This window comes from Lissotriton helveticus, chromosome 3_1, assembly GCF_964261635.1.
Source record: "Lissotriton helveticus chromosome 3_1, aLisHel1.1, whole genome shotgun sequence".
Lineage (NCBI taxonomy): Eukaryota > Metazoa > Chordata > Amphibia > Caudata > Salamandridae > Lissotriton > Lissotriton helveticus.
Genome location: NC_136061.1, coordinates 1005963440 through 1005986263, shown reverse-complemented (window position 1 = coordinate 1005986263; position 22824 = coordinate 1005963440).

The following is a 22824-nucleotide window of genomic DNA, read 5'->3' as shown; positions in this document are numbered from 1 at the left end:
CTGTAACCTTCGTTTTTTTTCCAGAGAGTTTCTAAGGTTTTTAAAATGTTAATTCCTAACTATAACATCCCTGTAACCTTTCTTTTTCATTGAATTTTCATGTTTTTTAGCTAGTAGTCGTGTTTGCAGAGTGGCGGAGAAAGGGGGCAGGGCCTCCAATCGCCTCTCAGGAATCCTGCTGTGTAGGACTATCAGGAGGTACCAGGCTTCTTGGCTCCCAAGGTCCCTCAGGAGTAAAGTGGACTTCAACCTCCAACCAGTAGTGTACCACAAGCCGCGTTTGCATAGGAGGAGAGCTAAATCGGGCACTTTAATTGATGCATAGATTATATAGCTGATTAGACACCCTAGTTAAACCAAGGACTATACAATTCCTTATTGGAATGATAAAATGTTTACATTTTATACATATTTGGAGGAAAAACAACACTCCTATCCCCTACTAGGAAACTTTTCTATGTCACCTATGGATTGACTATTTTTTTATATCTAATAAACTGAATTCTCAATAGGCTGGAACAAAATATAATATTCTGATCATATTTTGATCACTCTCGGTAGTAGCACACACACCAATCTGAAACAGAATATCAGGTCCACAGTTTGGAGAATAAACAATTCTAGTGAATTTTATAGCATTGGAACAAAAACAGTAAGATATTTTTTAGAAGAAATAAAGGCTAGCTTTAATGTTTGTGGTTTGAGGCATGTTAAAAGCCTTCTTTCAGTAAGCTGTAACATTCCTACAGAGTGAGAGCTAAAGGTGGCATGGAAGATGGAATTCTATTCCACTGAAGAAATTGAACATTGCAAGGCTTTCCAGGAGAGATACTTTGAGGAGTAGGAGTAACACCAGTAAGTAGATGGTATGGCAAACATGTGGGAAACAGGCCAATAATTAGATCCCTAAAACTATTGATCCAAAACCTGGCTGCCTCATCAAGAAATATATTGGAATATTTCAAGTGTTCAATTTGGTTTTTATTGCTCATTACTAAGAAGTTGAAATAACTCTACAAATGTAAAGTTTTTTTGGGACAAATAGATTACCGAGTGGGGACTGCTGAAAAATGTATGAGCTTAGTATTGAATAGGGTTTTTTCAAACCTAGTAAGAATCCATGCAGTACGGCTAATGTTCACCAATCACATTGTGAAACTGCGTACAGCAAATTGGAGGAAATTCACCTTTCTGGATGGTCACCCAAGATTGTTCAACTTTTTCTGGACCTCAAATTTTAGCTGGTATTAAGACTCGTTGTACTGTGACGACAATGCTAGCTGGTGGTAAATTATGTGTGTGTGTGTGTGTGTTTGTGCAAGTGCAAGCACATGCGCTCAGGACCTAAAATGGTATTGGTGAAATTTTCACCAATTGTATTGTGAAACTGAGAATAGCAAATTGGTGGAAATTCACCTTTTCTCGATGGCCACCCATGATTGTTCACCTTTTCCTGGACCTCAAATGTTGGCTGGTATTAAGACTCGTTGCTCTGTGACAATGTTAGTTGGTGATAAAGTATAGGTGTTTGTGTTCATGCGTGCATGCAGATGCGCTCTGGACCTAAAAAGGTATTGAGAAAATTGGTTTCACTCAATGGTGTATTAAACTTTCCTGTAAAGCCATAGTGAATGGCACAGAAGTCTATGCACTGACACTGCTATTAAGAGACACAGTGTGTGTTCTGGGTCTAAAATGCTATTGGTTAATTTAGTTTTGCTCAGAGGGATTATTTAACTTTCCTCTAAGGCCATAGTAAATGACACAGAAAATGCACCAATGGAATGGGAGGTACAAGTCATACATGCTCTGCAGCGTTTATTTACATCAGCCAGATATTTGACAAAACACATGGCTGCCAGGATTGCCACTGTGATTTAGCTGGGCTACTGTTTAAAGGCACCTCATTAACACATGGCAAGATAAAGGGCTTTTGCCATGTAATAAAACCTACTTATGGGTGTGGGTCAAGTACATCGAAGGCAGAATATTGAAGGACCACAATATTGTGACCAGAATATCAAGGGGCCAAATATTGAAAGGTAAATCTGTACAGATTTCTGTAGAAATGGGGGTGCGTCTGTTTGGCAATGGTTGGCACCTTTGTCCAAATAGGGACCCTTCCTTCCAGACAGGATAAGGGGAATACACTATTGAAATAACCCCTGCTCCCCCCCTTGGTAGCCTGGCAGGAGCAGTCGGGCTTATCTCAGAGACAGTGGGTGAAGCGTCTGCATATAACATACAGTAATGCAGTAATGCAGTAAAAACACTACAAAAGGACACCACACCAGTTTCAGAGAAATAAACAATATTTATCTGTGCAAACAAGACCAAAACGATAAAAGACTAACATACTCTAATCAAAAATATACACTTTGCAGAAATGACTTTAAAATGCAGTTTCTTGAAGCCCATAGCTCCATCTGGGGCTACAGTAGTGCTGAAAACAACAGAATCCAACAGTTCCGGATGACCACATTGGTGAGAACCATCATCAATAAAGCTTTATTCGACATTTTGCCATAAAAGCATAATCCAATACATAAATCACCCAATAAAACAGATAAAAAATGAGTAACGTCTCACAATTATAAAACATCTGTATAAAAAGTTATAAAAACACCAGGACTAAAAATCAGTAATCACTCATGGAATCCCAGCTCACAATGGCAATAGAAATGGAGCAATACAATGTTAATCATTTGGGGGCCATGATCGTGTACAAATTCATATATATACAAGACTTTACAACATTTGAAAATATATACACAATATACATTGATCATGATGCCACGATTGCTCTAGCTCTTATAATCCATGTCCAACCTAAATACTTGATTCATAAAGGGGGTGGTGATGGACAGAGTATCTGAATTAAGCAGAACACTCCTACCCAGTCAAAAGATCAGGGCTTGATCCATCACCGTTTTTTAGCTCACTGCACCATCCCAGCTCAGAACCTGGCTACATGCAAATTAGTCTGACCCTGGCCCAGTGCATCATGGGAACAGGGCAGACCAAACTACCCAGCCAATTCTTTACTGGAAAGGAAACAAGCTTCCGGGGACCGGTTTCTGGCATTACAGCCGTCTTCGGCCCGGCTTGCTTGAATCCTGATGGTGCAGTGAGCAAGGGACTCACATCTGAGTATACCCTTCCACACTTGTGGTGGCCAAAACGATTCATAAAGGGGGTGGTGATGGACAGAGTATCTGAATTAAGCAGAACACTCCTACCCAGTCAAAAGATCAGGGCTTGATCCATCACCGTTTTTTAGCTCACTGCACCATCCCAGCTCAGAACCTGGCTACATGCAAATTAGTCTGACCCTGGCCCAGTGCATCATGGGAACAGGGCAGACCAAACTACCCAGCCAATTCTTTACTGGAAAGGAAACAAGCTTCCGGGGACCGGTTTCTGGCATTACAGCCGTCTTCCGCCCGGCTTGCTTGAATCCTGATGGTGCAGTGAGCAAGGGACTCACATCTGAGTATACCCTTCCACACTTGTGGTGGCCAAAACGATTCATAAAGGGGGTGGTGATGGACAGAGTATCTGAATTAAGCAGAACACTCCTACCCAGTCAAAAGATCAGGGCTTGATCCATCACCGTTTTTTAGCTCACTGCACCATCCCAGCTCAGAACCTGGCTACATGCAAATTAGTCTGACCCTGGCCCAGTGCATCATGGGAACAGGGCAGACCAAACTACCCAGCCAATTCTTTACTGGAAAGGAAACAAGCTTCCGGGGACCGGTTTCTGGCATTACAGCCGTCTTCGGCCCGGCTTGCTTGAATCCTGATGGTGCAGTGAGCAAGGGACTCACATCTGAGTATACCCTTCCACACTTGTGGTGGCCAAAACGATTCATAAAGGGGGTGGTGATGGACAGAGTATCTGAATTAAGCAGAACACTCCTACCCAGTCAAAAGATCAGGGCTTGATCCATCACCGTTTTTTAGCTCACTGCACCATCCCAGCTCAGAACCTGGCTACATGCAAATTAGTCTGACCCTGGCCCAGTGCATCATGGGAACAGGGCAGACCAAACTACCCAGCCAATTCTTTACTGGAAAGGAAACAAGCTTCCGGGGACCGGTTTCTGGCATTACAGCCGTCTTCGGCCCGGCTTGCTTGAATCCTGATGGTGCAGTGAGCAAGGGACTCACATCTGAGTATACCCTTCCACACTTGTGGTGGCCAAAACGATTCATAAAGGGGGTGGTGATGGACAGAGTATCTGAATTAAGCAGAACACTCCTACCCAGTCAAAAGATCAGGGCTTGATCCATCACCGTTTTTTAGCTCACTGCACCATCCCAGCTCAGAACCTGGCTACATGCAAATTAGTCTGACCCTGGCCCAGTGCATCATGGGAACAGGGCAGACCAAACTACCCAGCCAATTCTTTACTGGAAAGGAAACAAGCTTCCGGGGACCGGTTTCTGGCATTACAGCCGTCTTCGGCCCGGCTTGCTTGAATCCTGATGGTGCAGTGAGCAAGGGACTCACATCTGAGTATACCCTTCCACACTTGTGGTGGCCAAAACGATTCATAAAGGGGGTGGTGATGGACAGAGTATCTGAATTAAGCAGAACACTCCTACCCAGTCAAAAGATCAGGGCTTGATCCATCACCGTTTTTTAGCTCACTGCACCATCCCAGCTCAGAACCTGGCTACATGCAAATTAGTCTGACCCTGGCCCAGTGCATCATGGGAACAGGGCAGACCAAACTACCCAGCCAATTCTTTACTGGAAAGGAAACAAGCTTCCGGGGACCGGTTTCTGGCATTACAGCCGTCTTCGGCCCGGCTTGCTTGAATCCTGATGGTGCAGTGAGCAAGGGACTCACATCTGAGTATACCCTTCCACACTTGTGGTGGCCAAAACGATTCATAAAGGGGGTGGTGATGGACAGAGTATCTGAATTAAGCAGAACACTCCTACCCAGTCAAAAGATCAGGGCTTGATCCATCACCGTTTTTTAGCTCACTGCACCATCCCAGCTCAGAACCTGGCTACATGCAAATTAGTCTGACCCTGGCCCAGTGCATCATGGGAACAGGGCAGACCAAACTACCCAGCCAATTCTTTACTGGAAAGGAAACAAGCTTCCGGGGACCGGTTTCTGGCATTACAGCCGTCTTCGGCCCGGCTTGCTTGAATCCTGATGGTGCAGTGAGCAAGGGACTCACATCTGAGTATACCCTTCCACACTTGTGGTGGCCAAAACGATTCATAAAGGGGGTGGTGATGGACAGAGTATCTGAATTAAGCAGAACACTCCTACCCAGTCAAAAGATCAGGGCTTGATCCATCACCGTTTTTTAGCTCACTGCACCATCCCAGCTCAGAACCTGGCTACATGCAAATTAGTCTGACCCTGGCCCAGTGCATCATGGGAACAGGGCAGACCAAACTACCCAGCCAATTCTTTACTGGAAAGGAAACAAGCTTCCGGGGACCGGTTTCTGGCATTACAGCCGTCTTCGGCCCGGCTTGCTTGAATCCTGATGGTGCAGTGAGCAAGGGACTCACATCTGAGTATACCCTTCCACACTTGTGGTGGCCAAAACGATTCATAAAGGGGGTGGTGATGGACAGAGTATCTGAATTAAGCAGAACACTCCTACCCAGTCAAAAGATCAGGGCTTGATCCATCACCGTTTTTTAGCTCACTGCACCATCCCAGCTCAGAACCTGGCTACATGCAAATTAGTCTGACCCTGGCCCAGTGCATCATGGGAACAGGGCAGACCAAACTACCCAGCCAATTCTTTACTGGAAAGGAAACAAGCTTCCGGGGACCGGTTTCTGGCATTACAGCCGTCTTCGGCCCGGCTTGCTTGAATCCTGATGGTGCAGTGAGCAAGGGACTCACATCTGAGTATACCCTTCCACACTTGTGGTGGCCAAAACGATTCATAAAGGGGGTGGTGATGGACAGAGTATCTGAATTAAGCAGAACACTCCTACCCAGCCTAAATACTTGGCTACAGCGATGTTAAGCGACAACCACGCTTCGGTGCGAATCAATCTTAAAGCCTTGTCACATTTCATTGTCCCCAGCGCTCGAAAAATGGGGGCCAGCCATATTCGCCTTGGAACAATATAGGCGGGGCAGGCAAATAACAAGTGAAACAGAGACTCAGGGCTTTCATTGCAACTGGGGCAAAGAGTATCCATTGATGCCTCCCACCTTGCAGAAAACAATTTGACTGGGAACTCTTAGTTGACACAAGAACTTTCTATCTTGTTGCTTTGTAATAGCATCCCAGTAAGGTTCTCGTTTTTGAACTGGTTTAGCCATGATGAATTGGCCCGTCAGTGTGAAAGGGTCACTATTCCTATATATGTTGGCATCCACCCTTCCCCAATACATTTCCTTCATTTGCTCTCTAGACGGGAACCGGGCATTCTCAGGGTTCTCCCACAAGGCCACCAGACCAATATTTAACAAAAGCGATCTAACCTGCTGTAACCAAGAAATCTTTTTAAAACAATCACAGCGTATCAGATCTTTAAAGCCCTCAGCATATTGTACCAGTTCCGGGGTCATCCAGATTCTCCACCAATACAACAAGGGGCGTAGTCTAGCACCATCCGCTAATGCCTCTCTTCCTAGATCATGGAGCAGGGGCCTTACCGGGGTGCTTTGCGGGAGGTTCACAATTTTTCTGAAGAAACTGTTCTCCGCTACAGCTAATTTAGACAGATTATTAAAACCCCAAAGTACTGCCCCATATAGGACTGCACTAACAACTTTCATGTTATAGATGGTCAGGGGGGAGTCACTGGCTTGATAAAAGATCCATTAAATTCAGATAATATGGTACCTGCTAACTGGCGATGTTTTAATGTGGCCATGTCCAGATGCTTACCCCAATTCATGTAATCCTGAATAATAACGTCTAGGTATGTGAAATCTTTCACCTTCTCCAGGGGGTGCTTATTCAACAGCATTACTCCTCCTGAAGATCTTTGTGGGTTGAATGTCATATATTTTGTTTTTGAGATATTTATCTCAAGTCCCCGCATATGACAAAATTCCTCAAAGAGTATTAGTGCTCGCTGTAAACCACTCAGAGTTTTTGCTATTAAGAGAGTATCATCGGCGAACATAAGAATTGGAATTCTTCTGCCCGCCAATTTAGGTGCATCCGTTGGGGTGTCCTCCAAGAAGGTTGGGGCCATAACGCAGCCTTGTCTCACCCCCTGCCCACTCTAAATGCGGAAGTGACCTGGTCCTGGCTTCCCCACCTAATCTTTGCATAGGTGTCCTCGTGGAGTCTAGCAACAAGAGATAGTAAATCATGGGGCATCTTTAGATCAGACAAGACTCTCCACAATCCACTTCGAGAAATGAGGTCAAATGCTGCCTTTAGATCTACAAAGGCAGCAAACAAGCTACATTTTTCCAGGACCACCGTTTTCCAGTAGAGAAGAGTGAAGCGAAATGTCTGATCAATGGTGCTTATGCCCGAACGAAAGCCTGCTTGAAGGGGAGATAGAATGTCCTGCTCGATAAGCCAATACTGGATTTTATCTAATACAAGATGACCCATGATTTTTGGAGTTGAGTTGATTAGACTTATCGGTCTGTAGTTCCTAGGATTGGACTTATTCCCCTGAATAATAACGTCTAGGTATGTGAAATCTTTCACCTTCTCCAGAGGGTGCTTATTCAACAGCATTACTCCTCCTGAAGATCTTTGTGGGTTGAATGTCATATATTTTGTTTTTGAGATATTTATCTCAAGTCCCCGCATATGACAAAATTCCTCAAAGAGTATTAGTGCTCGCTGTAAACCACTCAGAGTTTTTGCTATTAAGAGAGTATCATCGGCGAACATAAGAATTGGAATTCTTCTGCCCGCCAATTTAGGTGCATCCGTTGGGGTGTCCTCCAAGAAGGTTGGGGCCATAACGCAGCCTTGTCTCACCCCCTGCCCACTCTAAATGCGGAAGTGACCTGGTCCTGGCTTCCCCACCTAATCTTTGCATAGGTGTCCTCGTGGAGTCTAGCAACAAGAGATAGTAAATCATGGGGCATCTTTAGATCAGACAAGACTCTCCACAATCCACTTCGAGAAATGAGGTCAAATGCTGCCTTTAGATCTACAAAGGCAGCAAACAAGCTACATTTTTCCAGGACCACCGTTTTCCAGTAGAGAAGAGTGAAGCGAAATGTCTGATCAATGGTGCTTATGCCCGAACGAAAGCCTGCTTGAAGGGGAGATAGAATGTCCTGCTCGATAAGCCAATACTGGATTTTATCTAATACAAGATGACCCATGATTTTTGGAGTTGAGTTGATTAGACTTATCGGTCTGTAGTTCCTAGGATTGGACTTATTCCCCTGAATAATAACGTCTAGGTATGTGAAATCTTTCACCTTCTCCAGGGGGTGCTTATTCAACAGCATTACTCCTCCTGAAGATCTTTGTGGGTTGAATGTCATATATTTTGTTTTTGAGATATTTATCTCAAGTCCCCGCATATGACAAAATTCCTCAAAGAGTATTAGTGCTCGCTGTAAACCACTCAGAGTTTTTGCTATTAAGAGAGTATCATCGGCGAACATAAGAATTGGAATTCTTCTGCCCGCCAATTTAGGTGCATCCGTTGGGGTGTCCTCCAAGAAGGTTGGGGCCATAACGCAGCCTTGTCTCACCCCCTGCCCACTCTAAATGCGGAAGTGACCTGGTCCTGGCTTCCCCACCTAATCTTTGCATAGGTGTCCTCGTGGAGTCTAGCAACAAGAGATAGTAAATCATGGGGCATCTTTAGATCAGACAAGACTCTCCACAATCCACTTCGAGAAACGAGGTCAAATGCTGCCTTTAGATCTACAAAGGCAGCAAACAAGCTACATTTTTCCAGGACCACCGTTTTCCAGTAGAGAAGAGTGAAGCGAAAAGTCTGATCAATGGTGCTTATGCCCGAACGAAAGCCTGCTTGAAGGGGAGATAGAATGTCCTGCTCGATAAGCCAATACTGGGTTTTATCTAATACAAGATGACCCATGATTTTTGGAGTTGAGTTGATTAGACTTATCGGTCTGTAGTTCCTAGGATTGGACTTATTCCCCTTTTTTTGAATATTGGGATGATCACAGCACCTTTTCAGGACTCAGGAATCGGCGCACCCTTGGCAATTTCATTAATTAAAAGTAAAATGTAGCGGCTACATGTAGTTCTATCATGGAGAAAAATATCAACAGGGATGCCATCAGGGCCTGGCGCCTTGCCTCCCTGCAAGGTGTCCAATGCAGTATCAACATCCACTTTACTAAAGGCAGAACTGTCATAGTAGACACATGGGGGGTCAAATTGTTCCTCCTCATCATTACTGCACTCATATTGTAATTGAAAGTGCTTTACTCATTGGTCTTGACTTACATAGTTGATTAGTTCTGCACATGTCCTGCCTCTGCCCCATTTTACTACATCCCAGATTAGCTTCTGGTTTTTATTTTCACAGTCGCTTTTAAGTTCCTACCATCTCTTACCATCCCAGGATTTCTTTGCCACTTCCTGGGCTTTCTTATATTTCTGCCTAGCATACCGAACCGTAGGCATGTCGGCACACGTTATCGCTTTCCCCATGGAGCCACAGGCCTCCTTACAATCCTTTTTAAACCAGACACTTCCCTTCTTCAGGTTGGTACACTTATTTTTAAAGTCTTTAAAAAATAGGTGCGAATTAGTCTAAAGAACTCGGTGTCAAATCTAATAACCTCCTCAGACGAGGCACTGTTAAGCAAGAGTTTCTCCAAGTCTGAGGTTGCAGTAGTTGCATCTACTGCCAATATTGCTAAGACTTCAGGATTAACTAGCAAGTTTGCCCATTTCAGACGCCTCATATTATTTGATGGAATTAGATCAAGGGTTATTAGATCACCTTCAGGGTGGGATGTAGCTTTGTCTACTCTAATTTCGAAAACCACAGCTAATGGGTTGTGATCACTTTCGATACGGTCAACAACACTCATGTCCCTTAGTGTGTGCCATAACTCACAATTAATTAAAACATAATCAATACGGCTTTGAATAGAGCCATTATTGAAGGTGGGTGCACCGTCTCTATCTGACTGGGTTCTGCCATTTGTGGCCGTCAGACCTTTCTCCATTCAGAGGGAGTTCATCTGAATTACGGTTTCAGTCCATTTTTGTACAGGGGTTAGGTCTAATTTCGGGATACTCCACAACTCGTCTTCAGTATCATAAAAATTAGAGTTCCCATTTAAAAGGGGTTCAAAAGTCAGGTTAAAATCACCTGCTAATATTACATTTATGCCCCTGGAATGGTGATAAAGCAATGAATCTATGGTTACCAACACATCCGACTCCTTTCCTTTGGTACCCCTTGCATAGATGTTATACACATCAAGCTTTTTTCCCTCACCCCATGATAATCTAACTGCTAGTATGTCCTTATTATGAAACTTTAAAACCTGCACCACAAAGCCAATATCTTGGCAGACCTAGACTGATAAGCCTCCCGATGGTCGGCCTTTTCCACCTGCGATCACAGACACATAAAAATTCAAATAGCCTATACAGAAAATCGGTTCCATTGCCCAGGTTTCCTGAAACAGACATACATCATACTCAGAGATGAAAGACTGCCATTCAGGGGAGCTAATCTTAGAACGCAAACCAGCTATGTTCCATGACAGCACAGACAGGGAGGTCATTAATGTCCTCCCTGGGGGCAATACAGGCATAGCATTTAACGGGCCATTTGGTATACCGCCAACTCCCTTATCCGCTGTTATACTAGCCTCATGGACAGTAGGACTCAGAGACTTATCGAAATCTATTAGCCCAGAGACTTCTGTTGAATGCAATAGACTATCAATTACCGGCATAGTGCTCAAATTAGGGGTCTCCTCTCTAGGCTGATAGATGGTGCTACAACCGATTATGCCAGGTTGTACAGCTCTCTGTGGTTCTATATGAAGTCAGTCATTAGAATCAAGGTTTGAAGTACCTACTAAGGAAGGAGCACCTGACCCCACAAGAGTGCCAGAGACAGTAGAGAAACGTCTAAATTGTATTTTGGAATGGTCTGGGGAGGATGTGCGAAACTCTAGAGCCAACAGATTCTGAACCAGGTCGTGGTCCTTCAGTGTTAATTCAATAGAGTCAAGTGACTTCCCTGGAAAAGAGAGTCTTCGTGCTCTGAGTATGTCTTCCCTAATAACAGAACGACATCCACTGACGTGTCGAATCCAATGGATTGCCTTATTTGTAAGGGAGTCCCCGCTTTCTCTTATCTTCCCATTACCACTTTTGGGGACATTAACCATAAAGATCCTTGGGGGCTGATGTAGCTCTCATTCCGGGAATGTACTTTGATCATAGTACCTATGTATATTTGTCTGAAACCCTGCACCCGCACCCGCTATTGTATGTCTGATTTGGTTCTTTAATATGCCTGGTTTTAGGGTAGATGCATAAGTGGTATCACCCAATGGTATAGGTTCTTTTCTAAGACCGTTGGTTCCTTTTCTGATTCTGCTAGCATGATGTGGGACAGGAATCTTAGGCTGAGTATCCGTAACGGTTAGGGCAGACTGACCTCCCTGACTAGGTCTTTGATTAAGTTGCTCCCAATGATTTACTCCATGGCTACAACTTCTTGAGCAGGGAGAGGACCTATAATATAGAGTATCAACCTTTGAAGAAAGTTCTTCCAATTTCTGGCGCATTGAAATAACTTTCACTTTTAGCTCGGCTATAAGAGTGGGTAGCCCCTGCAGTTCAACAGTAATATGAGTTAAAGATGGTGAGGGAGTATCACATGGTATCACTACTGGATTGGGTGTATTCTCATCTACCCTATCATGCTCCTGCAAGTCTATAAGAGGCGAGTACCTGTTTGTGCAAACAACCCTTAAATTCTCTTCTTGAGAGGGACCAGCCATACTTTCCCATATAATACTGACTTTCCCGACTTGACCTTCTTTATGGGGCTCTAACGTATGTCCCCTACTTGTTTTATGAAACATTACAGGAATATTTATCTGTTGGGCTATGGTGTTTTTAGCTACAAGGGAGGAGCCGAGGGACACGTCTTTACTGAGAATTTGGGTAGATGTTTCACTAGATAGGATATCCTCGCATTCACTTATCAGTGAGTCTATCCTATCCAGGGTGCAATTATTTGCCCTTTGCTTCAACTTTGGTGATTTCCTCACACTTTTTCCCTAACAGTCTCTACCACTCTGACCCCCTCAACCAGCTCCACCAGTCCCATCCATGGTTTTTCTTTTCCCCATGCTTAAATTCAACTCTTGTAAAGGTAGTAAAGGTAGTATACCAGTCTTAGTTTGTCAAAAAAGAAAATAGTTTAATGTTCCAATACAGTTTCAAGTCTTAAGGAAACTACATAAGAACACACCCACTCTGCGGACTTAGTCCCGGCAATGTTCACTGTCCCCATTGCCTTCCAGATGTCGGGTTGCAGGACCAAGAGCCCTGGCCAACCCCAGCCTCCTCGGGGCGATGACGGGCAAGGACGGGCCCGCCCTTGGCCTTGGCTTCACCAGGGCGAGCCCGTGCGCATCCCACGCCGCAGGAGTCCTGCAGCTGCTTTAAGTGCCGAGCGGCGTGAGTTTGCTGCACGGCTCCTGCCTCGATCTCCTGGTGCCCCCTGGGGCTCGTAGTCTCCAGTGCGTGGGGGAAAAGCACAGGCAGGCAGGTAACTAGCAGGGCGTCCCGCGCCGCGGGAGCCCTGAAGCTGCTTTAAGCGCCGGGCAGCGCAAAATTGCTGCGCGGCTCCTGCCACGATCTCCTGGTGCCCCCTGGGGCTCTAGTCTCCGGTGCATGGGGGAAACCCACAGGCAGGCAGGTAACTAGAAGGGCATCCCACGCCGCAGGAGCCCTGCAGCTGCTTTAAGCGCCGGGGAGTGCGAGATTGCTGAGCAGCTCTGGCCGTCATCTCCTGGTGCCCCCTGGGGCTCCTAGTCTCCGGTGTATGGGGGAAAAGCACAGATAGGCAGGTAACTAGCAGGGGATCCCACGCCGCGGGAGCCCTGCAGCTGCTTTATGCACCAGGCGGCACGAGATTGCTGCACAGCTCCTGCCGCGATCTCCTGGTGCCCCCTGGGGCTCGTAGTCTCTGGTGCGTGGGGGAAAAGCACAGGAAGGCAGGTAACTAGCAGGGCGGCCTGCGCCACGGGAGCCCTGCAGCTGCTCTAAGAGCTGGGCAGCGCGAGATTGCTGCGCAGCTCCTGCCGCGATCTTCTGGTGCCCCCTGGGGCTCATAGTCTCCAGTGCATGGGGGAAAAGCACAGGCAGGCAGGTAACCAGCAGGGCGTCCCCAAGAACGATTTTTAGTGTCAGCAGACTCGTAAACAGCACCTTTGGTTCCGGCCGACCACATCAGTGTGTGCAAGCCATGACAACCATTGCGGTTGCGATGTGAAGTGTAGCGGTGCAGCGTGCGGTTCCCTCAAGTCTCGGCGCATGCCCTGAAACCGGTCATAGAAAGCTAATTTCCGGTCCAGGGAGGACCTGCCTTGGCAGTTCGGGCTGGGCTGTTCCCACTAAGAACAGGGTTAAGACTGATTGGCATATGGCTGGTTCCAAACTGGGGTGGTATGGTTAACAGAAGAATGATGGATTTAACTCAGATCCTTGTGACTGGGGGGGTGAATGTTTGCATTGTACAGCATTCCGTCCATCAATTGTTTCTTTTGCATATGTCAGCCTAAGTGGGAAGGGTATGCTCAGACTTGGGTTCCGTGCTCACTACACCTCTGGATTCAAGCTAGCCTGGCTGATGAAGAGTGATGCCCTGAAACCGGTCCCAAGATGCTTGTTTCCAGTCCAGGGAGGACCAGGCTTGGCAGTTCCGGCTGGATTCTTCCCACAAGGAACAGGGTCAAGACTGATTTGCATATGGCTGGGTCCAAACTGGGGTGGTGTGGTAAGCAAAAGAATGATGGATTTAGCCCAGATCCTTGTGACTGGGGGCGAATGTTTGCATTGTCCAGCATTATGTCCATCAATTGTTTCTTTTGCATATGTCACCCTAAGTGGGAAGGGTATGCCTAGACGTGAGTCCCGTGCTCACTACACCACTGGATTGAAGTTAGCCTGGCTGAAGAAGGGTGATGCCATGAAACCGGTCCCAGGATGCTTGTTTCCGGTCCAAGGAAGATCTGGCTTGACAGTTCGGGCTGGAATGTTCTCACAAGGAACAGGGTCAAGACTGATTTGCATATGGCTGGGTCCAAACTAGGGTGGTGTGGTGAGCAAAATAATGATGGATTTTTAACCCAGATCCATGTGACTGGGGGTGAATGTTTGCATTGTCCAGCATTCCGTCCATCAATTGTTTCTTTTGCTTATGTCACCCTAAGTGGGAAGGGTATGCCCAAACGTGGATCCCTTGCTCACTACATCACTGGATTCAAGCTAGCCTGGCTGATGAATGGCTATGCCCTGAAACCGGTCCCAGGATGCTTGTTTCCGGTCCAGGGAGGATGGCTTGGCAGTTCGGGCTGGACTGTTCCCACAAGGAACAGTGTCAAGACTGATTTGCATTTGGCTGGGTCCAAACTGGGGTAGTGTGGTGAGCAAAAGAATGATGGATTTAACCTAGGTCCTTGTGACTGGGGGCAAATGTTTGCATTGTCCAGCATTGCGTCCATCAATTGTTTCTTTTGCATATGTCACCCTAAGTGGGAAGGGTATGCCCAGACGTTGGTTCCATGCTCACTATACCAGTGGATTCAAGCTAGCCTGGCTGATGAAGGGTGATGCCCTGAAACCAGTCCCAGGGTGCTTGTTTCCGGTCCAGGGAGGACCTGGCTTGGCAGCTTGGGTTAGACTGTTCCCCCAAGGAATAGGGTCAAGACTAATTTGCATATCCCTGGGTCCAAACTGGGGTGGTGTGGTGAGCAACAGACTGATTGATTTAACCCAGATCCTTGTGACTGGGGGCGAATGTTTGCATTATCCAGCATTCCGTCCGTCAATTGTTTCTTTTGCATATGTCACCCTAAGTGTGAAGGGTATGCTCAGACATGAGTCCAGTGCTCACTACACCACTGGATTCAAGCTAGCCTAGCTGATGAAGGGTAATGCCCTGAAACTGGTCCCAGGATGCTTGTTTCCGGTCCAGGGCGGACCTGGTTTGGCAGTTCGGGCTGGACTGTTCCTACAAGGAACAGGGTCAAAACTGATTTGCATATGGCTGGGTCCAAACTGGAGTGGTGTGGTGAGAAAAAGACTGATAGATTTAACCCAGATCTTTGTGACAGGGGGCGAATGTTTGCATTGTCCAGCATTCTGTCCATCAGTTGTTTCTTTTGCATATGTCACCCTAAGTGGAAAGGGTATGCCAAAACGTGGGTCCCGTGCTTACTACACCAATAGATTCAAGCTAGCCTGGCTGATGAAGGGTGATGCCCTGAAACTGGTCCCAGGATGCTTGTTTCTGGTCCAAGGAGGACCTGGCTTGGCAGTTCGGGCTGGAATGTTCCCACAAGGAACAGTGTCAAGACTAATTTGCATATAGCTGGGTCCAAACTGGGGTGGTGTGGTGAGCAACAGACTGATGGATTTAACCCAGATCCTTGTGACTGGGGGCGAATGTTTGCATCATCCAGCATTCCGTCCGTCAATTGTTTCTTTTGCATATGTCACCCTAAGTGTGAAGGGTATGCTCAGACATGAGTCCAGTGCTCACTACACCACTGGATTCAAGCTAGCCTGGCTGATGAAGGGTAATGCCCTGAAACTGGTCCCAGGATGCTTGTTTCCAGTCCAGGGCGGACCTGGTTTGGCAGTTCGGGCTGGACTGTTCCCACAAGGAACAGGGTCAAAACTGATTTGCATATGGCTGGGTCCAAACTGGAGTGGTGTGGTGAGAAAAAGACTGATAGATTTAACCCAGATCTTTGTGACAGGGGGCGAATGTTTGTATTGTCCAGCATTCTGTCCATCAGGTGTTTCTTTTGCATTTGTCACCCTAAGTGGAAAGGGTATGCCAAAACGTGGGTCCCGTGCTTACTACACCAATAGATTCAAGCTAGCCTGGCTGATGAAGGGTGATGCCCTGAAACTGGTCCCAGGAGGCTTGTTTCTGGTCCAAGGAGGACCTGGCTTGGCAGTTTGGGCTGGACTGTTTCCACAAGGAACAGGGTCAAGACTGATTTGCATATGACTGGGTCCAACCTGGGGTGGTGTGGTGAGCAAAAGAATTATGGATTTAACCCAGATCCTTGTGACTGGGGGTGAATGTTTGCATTGTCCAGCATTCCGACCATCGATTGTTTCTTTTGCATATGTCAACCTAAGTGGGAAGGGTATGCCCCAACGTGGGTCCCGTGCTCACTACATCACTGGATTCAAGCTAGCCTGGCTGATGAATGATGACGCCCTGAAACCAGTTCCAGGATGCTTGTTTCCGGTCCAGGGAGGACTTTGCTTGGAAGTTCGGGCTGGACTGTTCCCACAAGGAATAGTGTCAAGACTGATTTGCATTTGGCTGGGTACAGACTGGTGTGGTGTGGTGAGCAAAATAATTTTGGATTTAACCCAGGTCCTTGTGACTGGGGCAAATGTTTGCATTGTCCAGCATTCTTTCCATCAATTGTTTCTTTTGCATTTGTAACCCTAAGTGGGAAAGGTATGCCCAGACGTGGGTTCCGTGCTCACTATACCAGTGGATTCAAGCTAGCCTGGCTGATGAAGGGTGATGCCCTGAAACCGGTCCCAGGATGCTTGTTTCCGGTCCAGGGAGGACCGGGATTGGCAGTTCGGGCTGGACTGTTCCCACAAGGAACAGGGTAACGACTGATTTGCATATGGCTGGGTCCAATCTGGGGTGGTGTGCTGAGCAAAAGAATGATGGATTTAACCCAGATCCTTGTGACTGAGGGCTAATGTTTTCATTGTCCAGCATTCCGTCCATCAATTGTTTCTTTTACATATGTCACCCTAAGTGGTAAGGGTATGCCCAGACGTGGGTCCCGTGCTCACTGCACAACTGGATTCAAGCTAGCCTGGCAGATGAAGGGTGATGCCCTGAGACTGGTCCCAGGATGCTTGTTTCCGGTCCAGGGAGGACCTGGTTTGGCAGTTCGGGCTGGACTGTTCCCACAAGGAACAGGATTAAGACTGATTTGCATTTGGCTGGGTCCAAACTGGGGTGGTGTGATGTGCAAAAGAATGATGGATTTAACCCAGTTCCTTGTGACTAGGGGGCGAAAATTTGCATTGTCCAGCATTCCGTCCATCAATTGTTTCTTTCGCATATATCCTACTCTGAGAGGGCTGTATGACAGAACCCTGCATGCCTTTCCAGTGCAGACATTACCCCGCGGGTGACCTTACCACACGTTACTTTAGCACGCAAGTCGTTACAGCAGTTGCTTTAGGGGGCGCTTTACTTTGGAATAGGATAAATTACTATTACAACTACAGTCTAAGCAACAATAGGGAAGGTGTTGGACTTAATAACCCACACCAGTCTAACAACGCACCCCCTACAGCCCTACAGCCAGTTGTTGCAACAACTTGCATGCTAATGTAATGCCTGGTAATGTCGCATGCGGGGTACTGACTTAATTGTAAAGGCTGGTCATTATAAAGACTAAGGGCTAAAGGATGTTTCCCCCTGGGAGGCTTGATCAATATCTTTTTTGGGGCCAGGAACCCTGCCCCTTGGAATGCAGGTACCAATTCCACCTCCTCTTATCTGACCCAGGAAGGCTCCTCAGATTCAGAGGTCTGCAGTTTCCCTTGAGTGTCCCTAGTTTTTGGCCGTCTATCTGTAATCAACACAAGTTGCAGTCCCCTCTTGCCCAGATATGGTTTGGAGACAGGCTGACAGGCACACAGAGAGTTATGAGCATTGAAATGCCCACTTTCCCAATGTCATTTCCACATTAGTAATGGCAAATCCACACTTACACCTGGAGAGAATTTGCCATTAATAATTAATTGATACCAAACACCATAGTGCTACTTTTCTATACATAGGAAATACAGCTCAAAAGCCTTTCCATAGATCTTCCATGTTATTCAAAGCGAGAAGCAGGTCTCATAGTACTGAACACCCAATCCGGTAAAATGTAAATGCCAAGCTGAACAACAGTAACCTACACACACAGGCTCTGCCATGGCAAACCTGTGGTACGTTTGAAGGGCTACCTCCTTGAGTGGCACAACCAGTGCTGCAGGCCCACAGAGTAGCATTTGAGTTACATGCCCTAGGTATATGTCTTATCACTGGACAAGAGACTTACAGCTAACTCAAATCAGCCAATCATGTATACACCAATCACTAGTATGTATATGACAAGCACAGCACTTTGGCACTGAATGGCATTGTCAAAGCACTTGGGGGCAGATTTACGAGTTCTGGCGCATCTCTACAAATCAACAGCGATGCGCCAGAACAGATGTGACACGCAATTCCCTCCCAGCGCCACCACAAATGAATCACATTTACAATGCGGTGCACCATGGCGCAAGGATAGGGCGATGCCATTCGCATCCTGTGGCGTAAGGGCGCGCATTTCTGGAGTCGTGTCACAAGCGTGACACGGCTCCAGCAATGCTCAGGGGCGCCCTGTGCCTAACATGCTGTGTCACTCATTACGCCTGCTTCAAACAGGTGCAGGATAATGACGCAGCATTAATATAAAACTGACTCAATGAAATCTTGTAGATTTCACTGCGTCACTTTTACGAGGCGTTCCTGCTACGGAACGCCCACCCTGCGCCGTAACGCCCACATGAAACCTCACACAGATTTCATGTGGCACAGGGCTTTACAACGTGACGCATCTCCCTAGATGCGTCACGTTGTAAATACGGAGCAACATGGCGCATAGTTTATGCTGCCTCTGCTTCACAGAAGTGATGCAACAGCGGCGTAAATGTGGTGCATAGGGCTTGTATATCTGCCCCTCAAAGTCCTAAGGCTAGCATGTAGAGCAGTGGAAAACCAGGAGGGACAAAATAAAAAAATCGAGTGAAAGCACCCTAAAAATGGCCATTGCCAACAATTAATATTATTTAATTTTGACGCAACTACTCCTCATCCTCAATTTGGTCAGATAGGGGCACATTACGAGCCCTGCGTAGGAGGGAACGTCCGCATGTGCTGCGGCGTTCCCTCCTGTGCAATTAGGATGTGACCGCCACCCTGGCGGTCACATCCTCTATTTTTAACATTGCGGCGGGTGCGGCTTCAAGCTGCACCCGCCGCAATGTTAAAAACGCATGCATTGCATTTGCATGCACAAAGCGGCAGGCACCGGCAGGCACCGTGCACGCAAATGCAGGGGGGTACCATAGGGACCCCCCATGTGCACCCCCTACCCCTCCTTCACCCAGGGGGCCCGCAACAGGCCCCCAAAGTGAATTTCCGTATGCTTTTCCACGGCGGAAATGCCGCCGCAGAAAAGCGTCTCTTTTACACCATCCTAATACGTCTGGCGGTGTCTGAGAGACACCGCCACCATATTAGGCCTTTTCCGCCGCGGTTGTAAGCCAACCGCGGCGGGAAAGCGGCGGACTGAAATCAGGACCCACCAGCCATCCTAATGTGGCGGTGGGTCTTTGGTGGGTCCGCCGAGGATTTTCCGCATTCTCCGCCGGCCCGGAGGATGCGGAAAATCCTCCATCGTAATCAGTCCCTTAGTGTGGAAATCTTTGCAGTTATGCACTTATGAGTGACTAGAATAACCAATCGAAAAAGAAAAGGTATGATGTCTTTGTAATGTAATTTAAAAAAGCAGAGATTTGACTAATTTGTGATTAGAAGATATAAAGTACCTAAAATGTTGATAAAGTTGGAAACGGTTAGAAAATGTGTTGTGCTGTAGAGCAACGATTTGTGAATGACAGGCAGTGATCTGATCTCAGGCCTTTATTCAGATTGAAGATATCCACAGTGAACCACTGATCTGAGCCTTAACTGTACTGCACGAGCATAGGGAATTTCATGTACCTTAGGAACAACACACCGCACTGTTAAACCCTAACAGTGGCTGAGGTGTACTGCACAAAAGGCAAGCAGCACACTTAAAAAGAACGTACTAATGCTTTCATCCCAGACACTCGTTTTCTGTTGCAAGGAATTTGCCCACACCTCAATGATGTTCTTTGAGATATCGTCAGTGCTGTCATCAATTATGTCATTTAATGTGTCATGAATGATGAGTGCTAAGCAGTGCATTGCGGGCGTGTAAGGTATAGTTAGCTCAGTAAACTATAACTGATGAATTTCAATGTCTTTTTGTTTTTTAAACACTAGTTTTATTATTATTTAATTCCCTAACTATAGCGTCAATTTCATTATTTTTAGTGAATTCTTAGGTTTTATTCACATAAGCTATGACTTCATTTTAACCTTTGTTGTTTGAATGGATTTCTGAGGAGTTTTTTTTTTACTAGTTTGCCTAACTCTAACACCACTTCAGCCTTTGCATTTTTCTGTGATTTGTTTTTAATCATATTCATCCAGCTGCCCCGCTGACCATGGCGTGTGACTGCACACAGCAGTGGGTTGTCCGCAAGGGTTGGGTTGACCTCTTGCCAAGTCCTATGCCGAACCCTCCATGGGCAGCAACCACGACCACCGCACACAGCCTTTGCCTGTGCATGCAAGGGGATTGGGTAAACCCCTGACTGCACATGGCTGCCTAATGCCTACCCACATGGGTGGCCAACCCCTCACATTTTTTATGTACCGCAGTACTACCTTTGTAACACAAGCTAAAACTACATTTCTTTCTTTCTTTCTTTATGTAATTATTTATTTATTTCGATCTCTTGATATAGCGCACAGGGCACTCCCGGAGGAGCATCTTGGTGCTGTTTTGATCAGGCAAGCAGAGACAACCTAAAACAATCAGGTTTTCAACATCTTCTTAAAGTTTATTTGGTCTAGGCAGGTATGTCAGTAAAGGGGGAGCTTATTCCAATGTTATGGGGCTGTGTATGAGAAGGATTTGGCCCCAAGTCTTGAGGTGCGAATGTGTGGGGTCTGCAAGTGTGCTTTATTTGAGGACCTTAACTGTCTGGGAGCTGATAGTGACTTAGTTGCGGGTACAGATAGGCAGGGCGTGCCTTGTAAAGTGCCTTATGTATCAGACAGCAGAGTTTGAAAACAGCCTGCTTTCTGATGGGCAACCAGTGCAGTTTTCGTACAGTGGGAGTAGAGGGCGACTGTGCAGGTAGATTGCAGATCAGCTGATGGGCTGTATTCTGTACTACTTGCAGTCTGGTCAGCAATGTCTCATTTACTGCTACCAGGAAAGCATTCCCATAGTCCAGTTGACTGGTTATAAGAGCCTGAACGAGAGTGTTTCTAGAAGTGTGCAATAGCCAAGGGAAAACTTTTTTGAAAAGCCTTATTGCGGCAAAGCAGGTGCCATGCGTGTCATTAACTTCACCTTTGATGGACAGTGATTGATTTATTTTCACTCCAAGATTTTTCACCAACTGCTTAGGTGTAGGGGCTTGAACTAGTTCCAAAGGCCACCGTTCTGATGATCAAATCTCATTGGCTTTGCTGAATAACATAGTCTCCATCTTCTCGCTGTTTATTTGGAGACAGTTGTTCATCCAAACAGCAATTTCCCTTATGCAGCCTGTGAATGTATATTGCACTGTATCTGGATCAGGGCCAAAGGAGATAAGAATTGCACGATCTCACAATTTGAGCTAGCAACGCTACATAGATATTAAACAGTGCTGGGCTTAAGCACGATCCCTTGCTGATATGCATCAGCCTTGACTTGTAAGGGCCAAGACAGCCCTTTTGCGTCCTGTTGTCCAGGAAATCCCTGAGCCAGTGTAGTGCTCTGCTATGGAGACCTGCCTCATATAATCTGCGGATTGAGATGGAATGGGAGACCATGTCAAAGGCCGCAGACAGATCCAGAAGCACTAGCATGACCGGTGTTCCTGCGTCTCAAGAGAGCCGAATGTTATCAGTGACTGCCAGCATTACGGTCTCAGTACTGTGTGACTCTCTAAAACCTGATTGAGAGGTCTAAGATCTTATGCTCTTCAAGAAAGAATGTAAGCTGTTTATTCGTGTAGCTTTCTAGAGCTTTTGCAAGTAGAGGCACATGATAGCTCTGGACTTTGAAAGCTTCACTTATTGAAGCTTGGGTGGTCCCATGGCATCATAGGGCTGGTGCTTGTGCAGCAGGCCTTGTGGGTGTCGCATGGTACCTCATAGAAGGGCCTTGCTGGGTCAAGCAAGAGTAAATCAATACTCATGACACAAACATTTTAATTTTTTGGCCCTCTGGGTCCATTTAGGTTCCCCCCAGAAGGGTTCCGGGGTCAGGGTATCACTAACCTGCCCCCTTATATGTTTCCTGTTAATCTACTTTAGGACATTAGGACTGAGTTCCAAAGTCCTGTAATGGTTGTTGCAACATTACTGTTAAAGTTGTGGACAGCCAAACGAATAGTTGGGTACTACAGGACTGATGACAGACAAGAAAAAAAGCTCCGTCTGCCAATCAGATCTCTCTATTTTTTTACACTTACGGTACCACGAGAGCCTCACAGGTTTCCCACATGTCCAACCGTTCAGATTTACCTATTTTTTTAACACATTCACGCCCAGTCTGACTGCAAATTTTTCTAAAGCAGCTGAACGGATTTACACCATACCACAAACAGCACGAAAAGCACACATCTAATAGTAAAGTTCTGCCAAATTTGGAAATTCCATTTTCCAATTTTTTTCTGCATTGTTTACCAAAATTTCCTAAGGGAATTAACATGGGAAAATTATGTTTTGCAACCTCCCTCCCCCCTTTTTTT